The sequence below is a fragment of the Rhinopithecus bieti genome, unplaced genomic scaffold, assembly GCF_001698545.2.
Source record: "Rhinopithecus bieti isolate Rb0 unplaced genomic scaffold, ASM169854v2 scaffold_35886, whole genome shotgun sequence".
Taxonomy (NCBI): domain Eukaryota; kingdom Metazoa; phylum Chordata; class Mammalia; order Primates; family Cercopithecidae; genus Rhinopithecus; species Rhinopithecus bieti.
In genome coordinates, this window is record NW_016814987.1 from 99,547 (window position 1) to 113,063 (window position 13,517).

The 13,517-nt window shown below is 49.5% G+C and overlaps 1 protein-coding gene across 1 annotated transcript in view; it reads right to left on the bottom strand.

Moving 5' to 3' along the window:
* Nucleotides 1-11,803, bottom strand: part of GPR173 (G protein-coupled receptor 173) — a 29,514-nt gene extending 17,711 nt beyond the window's left edge. Inside the window, exon 1 of the mRNA XM_017852869.1 lies at nucleotides 11,076-11,803. The gene's annotated coding sequence lies outside the window, so the exon portion shown is untranslated. The remainder of the gene's footprint in view (nucleotides 1-11,075) is intronic.
* Between the last annotated feature and the right edge of the window lie 1,714 nt (nucleotides 11,804-13,517).

Consider the following 13,517-nt stretch of genomic DNA (forward strand, 5'->3'; position numbering starts at 1 on the left):
GTCGGAGTCTCGCTCTTGTTGCCCAGGCTGGAGTACAGTGGTGCGATCTTGGCTCACCGCAACCTCCACCTCCTGGGTTCAAGTGATTTTCCTACCTCAGCCTCCCCAGTAGCTGGGATTACAGGCACCCGCCACCATACCTGGCTAATTTTTGTATTTTTTGTAGAGACGGGATTTCTCCATGTTGGCCAGGCTGGTCTGGAACTCCTGGTCTCAGGTGATTCACCCGCCTTGGCCTCCCAAAGTGCTGGGCCACCACGACCAGCCGTCATTTTTTTAATTAAAAAAATTTTTTTTGGCTGGATGCCGTGGCTCACGCTTGTAATCCCAGCACTTTAATCCCGGCACGATAATCGCTTGAACCTGGGAGGCAGAGGTTGCAGTGAGGTAAGATCGTGCCGCTGCACTCCAGCCTGGACGACAAGAGCAAGGTTGTGTCTCAAAAAAAATTTTTTTTTCACTTTTTACCTCTTGTGTATATGTAGGGAGTTTACAGGGAAATATGTACTTTATGGAATAAATTTTAAGAACTATATACGTGTGTGTGTGTGTGTATGTATATATATACTTTTTTTTTTTTTTTTTTTGAGACAAGGTCTCGCTCTGTCACCCAGGCTGGAGTGCGATGGCGAGATCTTGGTTCACTGCAGCCTTGAACTCCTGGGCTCAAGGGATCCTTTCACCTCAGCCTCCCAAGTCGCTGGGACTACAGGCATGTGCCACCATGCCTGGCTAATTTTTCTATTTTTTGTAGAGACAGGTTCTGGGGTGTTTTATTTTTTTTGAGACATGGTCTCACTCTGTCACCCAGGCTGGAGTATAGTGGCATGTTCATGGCTCACTGCAGCCTCGAACTCCTGGGCTCAAATGATCCTCCCACCTCAGCCTCCCGAGTAGCTGGGACTATAGGTGCACACCACTACACCTGGCTAATTTTTCTATTTTTTGTAGAGATGGTATTTTGCCATATTGCCCAGGCTGGTCTCAAACTCCTGGGCTCAAGCAATCCACCCACCTTGACTTCCCAAAGTGCTAGGATTACAGGTGTGAGTCACCACACCTGGCCTAAAACATATTTTATTTAAAATAAAGTAATGGAGCTTTAATCTTACACAGCTAAATTACTGATTATATATTTGTTGAGCTAATTTAAGGGTTAAAAAAAATCTATTTAACAAAAATTAAATGGCCAGCATGGAGGCGGAGGTTGCAGTGAGCCGAGATCGTGCCACTGCACTCCAGCCTGGGCGACAGAGTGAGACCCTGTGTCACACACAAAATTGTATTGAGAGTTTTATTTTATTTTATTTTATTTTTTATATTTTGAGACGGAGTCTCACCCTGTCGCCCAGGCTGGAGTGCAGTGGAGTGATCTCAGCTCACTGGAAGCTCCGCCTCCCGGGTTCACACCATTCTCCTGCCTCAGCCTCCCGAGCAGCTGGGACTACAGGCGCCCACCACCACGCCCGGCTAAAATTTTGTATTTTAGTAGAGACGGGGTTTCACCGTGTTAGCCAGGATGGTCTCGATCTCCTGACCTCATGATTCGCCCACCTCGGCCTCCCAAAGTGCTGGGATTACAGGCGTGAGCCCCTGCGCCCTGCCGAGAGTTTTATTTTTTAACTTCAAAGCCTTCTTAATAGTCTTTCTTCTACGGAAAAAAAAAAAAAGGAATACAGGTCTAGGCGGTCTAGGCGAAATGCGTTCACCATTTACATAGGCACTTACAGACATACATACACATGAACCAAACTACATGAACCTACACACTTACAGATACAGTGTTACATGCACAGACATAAGAAAACATAGGTCAAGTCCTGCTCACATCCTATAGATCCATGCTCTCCCATGCGCCACCCTACTGGTTCTTATACTAAGACATTAAAACCCGCTCTATTATTATACAAAGCCACTCTCAAAAATCTGCCCTGGAACACATCCATATACACAGAGTACAGACCTGCTCACACATACAAGCACATGGCTCAGCCTCACTGCTACACACACACAAAGGCAAGCAGGCATGTAGAGCAATGCAGACTGAAGCATACACACCCACATAGCCACTGATGTTTATAAATACAGAAAGACTCTCAGATGCACACTAGCCCTTTATACACACACACACACGCACGCACCTGGATCATCACATATAAACCTGGATACCAACCTTCTGACATAGGCACTCGCAACAGAGATTCACATACATACATTTACATATTGACCCCTACAAACCTGTTTACATAGGCAGATAAAAACACACTGGCATGCACACACAGATAGAAGCATGCTCACATGTGCAGACACACCAGCAGTGCAGGTCACACCCACACTCACAGACACTACACTACCACAGATACAGGCATGTGCACTCATACACCCAGATGTGTGTGCACTGGGAAATACACACATGGGGCCAGCCCCCCCCATTCACGCCCGGGACACATGCTTCCTTTCTCACATGTTCGTGGTTTTATATGCACACTGGGATACACAGAAGTACAAACCCACTTTCATGTACAAACACAGATACACACAGGATATGCTCATTCTGTCACAGACATATAGACACAGATAACAGGGCAAATATGCACATAGAAACCCCATTCACACTTGCAGATGGACACATACTATTACACACTGGCATGGCTAATAATTATGGTAATACATAATGGCTTATATGGTGCAGAGGACTCATTACATGCCAGGCACTGTTCGAAGTGCTTTTCTCTTTTCTTTTCTTTTCTTCTTTCTTTTCCTTCTTTTTCTTTTTCTTTTCTTTTCTTTTTTTTTTCTTTTTTGAGATGGAGTTTCACTCTTGTTGCCCAGGCTGGAGTGCAATGGCACGATCTTGGCTCACTGCAACCTCCACCTCCTGGGTTCAAGTGATTCTCCTGCCTCAGCTTTCCGAGTAGCTGGTATTACAGGCATGCGCCACCACGCCTGGCTAATTTTATGTGTGTGTGTGTGTGTGTGTTTTAAGTAGAGATGGGGTTTCTCCATGTTGGTCAGGCTGGTCTCAAACTCCCGACCTCAGGTGATCCACCCACCTCGGCCTCCCAAAGTGCTGGGATTACAGGTGTGAGCCAACGCGTCCAGCCTCTAAGTGCTTTTCATATAACTCACCCAATCCTCATCCTATGAGATAGGTAATAGTACTCCCACTTTTACAGATAAGACACTGGGGCTTTGTTGAGCTTAGGTGACTTGCCCAAAGCCATACAGCTAATAAATGGCAGAACTAGGATTTGAACACAAAAGCTGCCTCCAGAGACCTTGCAGATCCAACTTACATGTAGAAGTACACTCACCTCATGCACAAGTACAGATACATACCACTTTAGCACAAGCACGTGCACACCCAATCCAGCTGATACACTCAGGTACAAATGGCCACACACACCTAGTCACATACATAAACAAACATGGACATGTTCACATTTACAGACATTCCAGCAAAGATATATGTGCCCCAGGAAATATATATACATTCATACACATGTCCACAATCACACACCCTACCCAGACACACCCACATTATTGAACACACAAAACCTCTAGATATACCACTTGCACACTCACACACAGATACAGTCACATTCTCAGATATATTCCTCACCCAAATACTCACACATGCTATCCTCATACTCACATGCTGGCCACATACTCACACATGTGGCCAGATGCAGCCACATGCACACCCCCCAGATTCACTCACACTCACACACACACCCACACACTCTCACACCACCCGGAGATGACACATCCTATTTATATATACACATCCTGATTCATAGCCATGTAGACATTCAGACACAGGCTGAGCCCTGCTCACATCCTATAGGTCTTTGCGGTCTTAGATATACCCCACACTCTCACATGCTCCAACTCAGATGTGCCCACATTCTTCTCAAATACACCTACTTTCAAACATATACCCAACACTGATACACCCACACCCTCTCACACAAATCCCATCTAAATACACCCGTTCTCATATACACACATCTCAAATGCACTTACACGCACAGGCCCTCCACACTTATGCAAACTCCCAATTCAGTACACCCACACTCTCACATCACACAGATACACTCAAACTTGTACCCCACCCCAACTCAGAGCCCTCATACCTGAACCAGGTGCACCTACAATCTCTCTCTCTCTCTCACACACAGTATTAAGACACACCCACAATGACACACATACTTTCCAAAGGCACTACACTTACCCACACCCCATCCAAGTACTCACACTCACAAATTCCCAAGCCAAATACATCCACACACACACACACATCATTCTCATACCCATACACACACACACACACACACACACTCCAAATACAGCCCCACTCTCACAGCACACACACACTCCAAATACAGCCCCACTCTCACAGCCCCATCCAGACACATCCATCCTCTCCTACATCATCATCTAGATTCATCCCATATAGACCATGGAGATCCACTCAAAGCCACATGCACCACCCAGGTATAACTCCATCCACACACACAACCCACCTGGACATAGCCAACTCTCACACATGCCATCCAGTGGACCTCTGCACACGCCCTACTCCCCAGATCCACCCATGCTCTCATCTCCTCCACACCACCCACAAGCACCCACACTCCATACACACACTTCCCACTCAGCTGTGCCCCCAACTCTCTTTTACACAACCCATCCAGTTATACACATTCACATCCACACCCAAGTACATATATGCCCACATTCTCCACCCAGATACAACCAAAGCTCTCATCACATGCCATCCAGACATACCTTACTACACTCTCCATCACCCAAATATACCCATGCTCTCACTCGCCTACCATCCGGATACACCCACATTCAAACCCACTCTACCCCCAATATATCCACACACTGTCTCACACACAGCCCAAATGTACTTACACACTTTCTCTTTCACACACCATCCAGATACATCCACACCTCACATGCACCTATATTCTGATACACCCCCCCACTACATCCACACTTGCCTCCAACCCAGTTAAACCCAAACTCTCACACCTCATCCAGATACACATACATGCTCTTCCCATGGCAGACATGCGTGCTCACACCTCTACCACACTCAGAAACACCCCCATTCTCTCTTACACACAAACACAATCTCGACCCCCCAATTCTCTTAATCACCATCAGCCAGATCTACTCGCACTGTACACACACAATGCAGATACATCCATACTGTCTCACACACACCACCCATACACACACTCCATAGACATCCCCAATTATATACACCCCCACCCTCACCCAGATGTGCCCAAATTCTCTTTCTCATGCACACCACCCACCCTATCTCACCATTCAGATAAACCCACACTCACACACCCCTCAAATACACACATCCTCACACATATCCCCAACCCAACTCTCACTTATACCATCCTCCACCCACACAGGCCACTTTACATACAACCACACTCACCCCACACTCCCAAACACACCCAAATGCCTCACATGCAAACCCTACCCAGAAACACCCATACACCCATGCGCTCTCTCTCTCTCTCTTTTTTTTTTGTTTGAGACGGAGTCTCACTCTGTCGCCCAGGCTGGAGTGCAGTGGCGTGATCTCGGCTCATTGCAACCTCCACCTCCTGGGTTCAAGCAATTTTCCTGTCTCAGCCTCCCGAGTAGCTGGGACTACAGGCATGCACCACCACGCCCAGTTGTATTTTTAGTAGAGATGGGGTTTCACCATATCGGTCAGGCTGGTCTCAAACTCCTGACCTTAGGTGATCCACCCGCCTTGGCCTCCCAAAGCGCTGGGATTACAGGCATGAGCCACTGCACCCGGGACATGCTCTCTCTTACACACATGCAGACCACATCCTTTCTCTCTCACCAGATATACCAGTCTACACACACATGCACACACACACACATTCTCTACTAAGATCCTTTCTTTTTTTTTTTTTTTTGAGACAGAGTCTCGCTCTGTCACCCAGGCTGGAGTGCAGTGGCGCTATCTCAGCTCACTGCAAGCTCCGCCTTCCGGGTTCACACCATTCTCCTGCCTCAGCCTCCCGAGTAGCTGGAATTACAGGCACCTGCCACCACACCTGGCTAATTTTGTTTTTGTATTTTTAGTAGAGACGGGGTTTCACCATCTAGATTTCTGCCTGGATGGCATAATTTGGGTCCCCTCAGTGAAAACTATTTACCAACCCTAGATACCATACAATGCCACTCTACTCTGGGCCTTTGATGGTTGGGGGGATGAGAAGGGAGTCCTTTGTGTTTCAAATAATCTTTTTCTAAATGGGCCTCTTTTCCCCAGTAGGACATCGGCCATGATTGGTGCCCACTTCTTGAGTGTGAATAATGACAGGAATTATCCTGAGACCCCCACAAAAGCCCAGTACATGGTCAAGGCCAGAGAAGCCCCAGAATGGAGGTCACAGGCATCAGGTGTCATAATTTGCCAATCTGCAGGATGTCTACACACTTACAGACAGACATAGTCTCGCAGGGCACCAGTGACTCTCAGTCATACACATAAATACATACTGAGGTACACAGACTTGTAAGTATTCTCCCTTTTCATCCCCTTGCCAATAAGGCCCAATCTGCACAGGCCCAAGGCCAAGTATCTCTCTTTCACATCGACTGACAGACACATGCACAAACACCTACACTCATCCTTACACATGGACACACTCACACTGTACTTAGTCACACGTGTACATCCGTTTACCCTTTTCTTTTCTTTTTTTTTTGAGACAGAGTCTTGCTCTGTCGCCCAGGCTGGAGTGCAGTGGCACAATCTCAGCTCACTGCAAGCTCCGCCTCCCGGGTTCACCCCATTCTCCTGCCTCACCCTCCCGAGTAGCTGGGACTACAGGTGCCCGCCACCACGACTAGCTAATTTTTGTATTTGTAGTAGAGACGGGGTTTCACCATGTTGGCCAGGATGGTCTCAATCTCCTGACCTTGTGATCTGCCTGCCTTGGCCTCCCAAAGTGCTGGGATTACAGGCGTGAGCCACCGCACCCGGCCTGTTTACTCTTGAACATAGGCATGCATGCATGACATACATTCACATGACATAATGCCCACGAATGACATACATTCACTCACAAACACAGGGGTACATACATGCATACCTTCACATGTCCACAGGCAGACTTTGTATCACACCCAAGGAGATGATGAACAAACATGGAGACAGAGAGGCAAGCTCCCAAATGTGTGCACACACACACCCAGACATGACCACATATATTTACACACTCACACACCTGTGTGGGTGTACTCACACACATAAACACCTAGATATGCACATGCTTGTAAATGACATGAAGTACAGATACGCAGACATTCCTAACACAGACTTGTACACACAAGTGGGCATGTTCACATGCACATAGACTTGTTCATTAATTCATTCCCATATGCATACAGTCAGACATGGAAATACAAATGTACTCACAAAACATGCTCACACTATCACAGCCAGATATGTACATCATGTACATTCCTACAAGTGCATACACCCATATGAGAAGCTACACAATAAAGAGGAATCATTTACACCTACATTCTCACAGATGGACTTGGACACAAAGGTATATTCACACACATGCACACATGGAAGTACACTCACATACACACAACTGTACATCCATCCACACAAGAAGGACTGATCCACACTCATCACAGACACACACATCCTCACACACATCCTCTCTCTCGCACACACACACACTTAAACACACTTATAGGCTGAGAGTGGCATGCATGGACATTACCTTACGTTGTGTTCTACAACATATGCTCCAGAACAAAGATGCATTAACACAAACACATACATGCAAATAATTAGAACTGTACAAACTGGCACATTCACACATATGAATATACCTCTGTGTATGCCTGTCTGAATGTACAGGCATACACACAGGCATATTCACACACACACACACACACACACACACACGGATGTGTATGGACAGGCAGGCATATACAGACATGTTCAATGAAACACACACAGCCAGATGTTCACACATACTAGCGTATACACTCACATATACACTCACAATCACTCACAGGCATATTCAAATACACATTCACACTCAAACACTCAGAAATTCAGACAAAACACATAATGAGACATGCACATCCAAGTAGCTACTCATGCATGCCACAATCAGACATTTACTCACACATAGCAGTGTACACACAAACACAATTAGACATATAGACAATGCACCATTTCACCTATGCACACAGCATTTTGCGTGTGTGTGTGTGTTTGTGTGCAGACAGGCATACACTCCCCCACACAGCCATACTCACATACACAATCAAATGTGCACATGTAGGCATACCCACAAAATAGATTTTCATTCACACACTCTCCCCTACCCATACAATTAGTTCTCCTTATACTAGTGTGCCCACCTACACTAACATTTCCCTAATCGGATGTGGACATAAAGGTTTGTCTATAGGTGATATACACTGGAACATGCACACATGGACATCTATATAATTTAAAATGCTGGAGAACCCACATACAGACATTCACAGAAAGTCAAAAGCCTACTCACACAAATGCAGGACAGACACACTCATATATACACACACACACATATACACCCTCTCATACATGCATGGCCATGCACATATATGCCCTTACACTCACAAACACACCCTTTAGATGCACCTACACTCATGAGCACACACCAGTATGCACAATCAGATACAACTAGGCATTCATCTAATTGGGCAAGCACACCCAGGCATTCTGAAACCCACACACTCATACACATACAACCAGACATGTACACTCAAAGAAAAACTGATGCCACACACATATACAACCAGACATTCAACAGGCCTGATGGCTCAGAGAAAACACACCTACACTCAGGCTCAAAATCAAACATGCCCATTTGATCACCCAGACAGACATGCAAAGTCATGCCCACCCCACAGTACACACACAAGCCTACCCAGATACCCACACACTCACACACATGCCATCACACGGCCTGCTCACACACATAGGTTCATACACAGCCACATTGCCCATGAACAGATGTGCACACACAAACTACACACTCAGCCACACATTTCCAGTAGCATATATACACCCACGCTCGGGCCCAGAGGCCTCCAGACCACAGACCAGGTCCTCTCCCACACCAAATGCTTCTTCAGAAAAGTCTACTTTATGCCTCAAAGTCCCTCTCCCTGCCCCCACAGAGATGGTCTTCTGTGCCTCAGTCTTTCCCCATTCCTTCTCTTCCCTTGGTCACCAACCCCACACTCTGTGTCCCATCACATCTCCACACCCCAAAATCAGCCAGCAGACCCCACTCTTCCCCATCCCAGGCTCTAGGTGAGCAGCTCCCCGGGAGGCGTCCCTCACAGGTCTGGCTGCTGCATGGGCCACACCCCAGCTCTACCCGAAGCCCCGTGATCTCAGGAGCTTCAGCCTCATCTCCAGACCCTGCCAACCACTGACCACAGGCCAAACTCTTGCCAAGTCTCCCCTCAACAGGGAGACACATACATCACCAGGGCCAGGAAGGCTGCAGCCTGCAAGCCAGGCCTCTGCTGGCTCATGGGGGCTCAAGCCTCTGTGTGTGTGTGCATGTGTGTGTGTGCACAAACAGGGACAAGTGCAGGGAAAGAAGCCTGGAGTGGGGTGGGGGAGGGAGGCTCTGCCCATAACCACTTATCATTCTCTACAAATGAGAAGTATTAACACAAGGCTTCTCCTGCCTCTCTTCCACTCCCCTCCATCTGCCCACTTGCTGCCCTCCCCAGATCTCTGCTGAGACCCTGGAGAAGAAGGACCTGTCCCTCCTCCAAGTAATCAATAACACTATTAATCATGAATAATCAGCAACAATATTGACCGTGAGCTTTGCTGACATTGCTTCAGTGCCACCTCGATGCGCATCTCTTACACGCACCAACTCATTCAATCCCTACACACACCCATCAGGGAAGGGTTATCGGTCTCTTTGACAGATGGGAAAACTGAGGTTCAGTAAGTGGCATGCTTCCACTAAAGTTGCAGAGCTAGTAGTTGGGAGAAGTGTCCCTGGGAGGATCCATGTTCTGTATGTACCAGGCTTTCCTGCCCTTCCAGATATACAGACCTCTGGCTACTGGGCACAAGGCCACAAGATCTGGGGGGTCCCAGACACAACATGGGCATCTGAAACAGAGACAGCCTTGTGGTGGAGGCTGGGTCCCACACTGTAGGGATAACCATGTTGTTCCTGGCCCCTGCAGGTTGTCATGGGCTTGATCTTTGCCCCCACAGAACCATCAGGCAGCCTAGGGCCTGGAAGTGCTCCCCACTACTACCTCACCGTCCTTTAGCCCTACAGTGGCTTCCTCCCTCTAGCTGGGAATCGGCAACATCTTCAGTGGTGAGTGAGCAAAACTCTGCTACCTGTAGGGAGAGATGGAGTGGGGGTGCAGTGGTGGAGGAAGGAAGGAAGGAAAGGAGGAAAGAAGGAATGGGGGGTGGTCTGGGCTGGGAGCAGCTTCTCTGTCATGTCTACCCACCTGCTTGCTACCCAGGTGCACACATGCACACACACACACACACACACACACACACCCTGCCAGCAGGCCAAGGATCCTGGAAGAGAGTGGAGGAGGAGGGAGAGGGAGAGGAGCAGCCGCAAGAGGCTGAGCCTGCCCAGGGTGCAGGCATTGTAAAGGAACACGGCCGGGATCCCAGGCATCCCCTCCACAGCCAGCACACAAGGAAAGATTAACACAGCCTCATGCCCAAACGCAACCATGATGATAAAAACAGACCCTGTGAGGGGAAACAGGTGGTGGTTCCCTTTCTCATGGGACATTTGAGATTGGGGAAGATGGGGGTAAGATGAGGAGTCCCCAGGCTTGGGTGCCAAGGAGCCCCTGTGATGGAGCAGAAAGAGACTAACAGAGTCAGAGAGAGACGGAGAGCATGGCAGTGATGGAGACTCTGAAGTATGTGTGGGGAGACAGAACAGAAGTCCCAGCCCCCAATCCTTGGTGGAGGGATGCTGACTGCTTACCTGAGCTCTCTCAGCAGGGATGTCTTAGAATCCACGATGGGGGCTCAAGCTGTCTCACCCAGGTAAATCACAGCCCGGGCCACATTGTGGGACCCTCAGTGATCTGGCGGCCAGTGACACTCCTGCTTCTGTTGCCGTGGATACAGCCGGGCTGGTCTAAATCGCAGGCATCAGGGAAAGCAGGCACCGGAGGGGTGCACTGGGTAAGGCTAGTGGTGTTGGGGAACACCAGGTGGGCAGCACACAGCCTTGGGGTGCCCAACTAGCTGGCAGGTGGGGGTCCCGGCAGGTGCTTCCTCCACTATACACTCCCACCCCCATCTTCATGCTACTGCCAAGCTGGGAGGGGGGCCAGTGCTGGCCCCTGCTACCCGTCTGCCTGCCTGGCTGCCGGTCCCCCTACTCCCCCCACCGCCCCCTCCGTCTGCCTGCTGGCCGCCGCCTTTTGTCCTCAGAAGACACGGTCCCTGCGGGGCCTCTGCCAAGCCTCCAGCAGATGCTCAGGGTCCGGGGATCCTCCCTGGGAGCACACGGGCCATGGCCTGGGAGAGCCCCAGATTGTGGGGGCTCTCATCCAGGCTCACCCCGCTCCCCGGGCCTGGCGGCGATGGGGAAGAGGTGCAGGTCCACAGCCAGAGGCAGCAGCAGAGGTGGTGTTGGGGAGGGGATGGACGCCAGAAAGAGGGGGTGGGGTGGAGAGAGAGGCTGGCCTGATAGCTGTGTCCCGGGTTTTAGATCCGGGTTGAGGAGGGTGGCTCAGAGCATCCGAGGGGGGTCCTCATGCAAAACGAGGGCACTAAGGGATTGCCGGAGGGACCCTCTTGGCCTGGGAACCACCCTGGTGCACACAAATCCAGGTCCCACGATGCTGGGGACACCCATCCTGGGTAGAGCATCAGTGGGGAATCTGGGGCCATAAGTTGGACCCCATCAGGCCTGTCCGTCCCCCCTCTCCTCGATTTGCACGGTCCCTGCCTCAGGGGCGGGCGGAGGAGGAGGGAGGCAGGGAGGGAGAGGGAGGGAAGGAGGAAGGCTGAGCAGGCAGGGAGACTCCCAGCTGCCAGCCTGGTCCTCCCTGGGGCGGGGCAGGGAGGGGGGGCTGGCGAGGCCAGGGAGCACCCGGCTGGCTGGCTGACTGGGTGGGGACGCTGGCGTGGCGACTGTGCTGCCAGGACAATAGCTGGCTGGGGAAGTCAGGTTTGGGCCTTTCTGAGATGCTAGAGAGAGGCATGAGTGGAGGTGGGGAGAGATGGCCAAGAGGCTGCTGAGAGAGAAACTCACATGGGCTACAAGTGCAGAGGAGGCAGGGCGTAGGGGACGCTAGGGTCTGGGTCGGGACAAAGGTCCGGCGAAAGTTTCTCAAAAGCTTTGGACTGGGAGGCATGCTTAGGGCCCGGAGAGGTGGGATTCATACACTGATTTAGAATGGGGTTCTATGGGCATTTTTCCCTGCAAGGCCTGGAGGTTGGCTGGTGGGGGGGAAGGGGGGCAAAGAAGCGCTGCCCAACTCTGAACAGCCCCCTCTCAGGATATCTCCTATGCCATCCCCACTTTCTTAGGGCCAGCAGACAGGCAGAACTCATACTTAAAGCTATGTCCCAGGACAGCAGCATAGGAGAGGTGAGGAGAATGTTTGGTAGGCAGAGATGTGAAGACAAGGAAAAAAATATTTGTTTCAAATATGATTAAATTGGGACCAGATGATGCTTCAGTGGTTCCCCTAAGTTACAGCATTCAAGAATTCAAATTATCTTGGTATAAGAAATTGTGTTTTATTTCCTTTCTTCCTTCATCCATTGGTTCCTTCATTTATGACAAATGGCTTTATGTTAGGCCCAGTGCTGGGCACTAATAGTACCGGGTGACTCAGACCTGTGCTCTCTGCCCTTAGGAAATGCAGGCTCTGCTACCAGACTGTGGACCTGGAACCCACTTGTGTCTGAATCTCCTGGAGAACTTGTAAAGTGTAGATACCCAGGCCTACCTCCCAGAAATACTAATCTAGGAGGTTTCAGATGGGGCTCCAAATCCTGTATTTTGACAAGGCCCTCCGGTGGTCATTTTATGCCCATGTGCTTTGGGGAGGGAGAAAATCCATGGAAAATTAGAAAATGTTTTGGAGGCCGGGTGTAGTGGATCACACCTGTAATCCCACCACTTTGGGAGGCCAAGGCAGGAGGATTGCTTGAGTTCAGGAGTTTGAGACCAGCCAGGACAACATATTGAGACCCTGTCTCTACAAAAATTTAAAAATTATCTGGACATGGTGGTGTGGGCCTGTAGTCCCAGTTACTTGGGAGGCTGAGGTGGGAGGATCACTCGAGCCCAGGATGCTGCAGTGAGCTGTGTTCTCACCACTGCACTCCAGCCTGGGCAACAGAGCAAGAGTCTGTCTCAAAAAAAAAAAAAAAAAAAAAAAAAAAAAAAAAAAAGAGGGGGGCC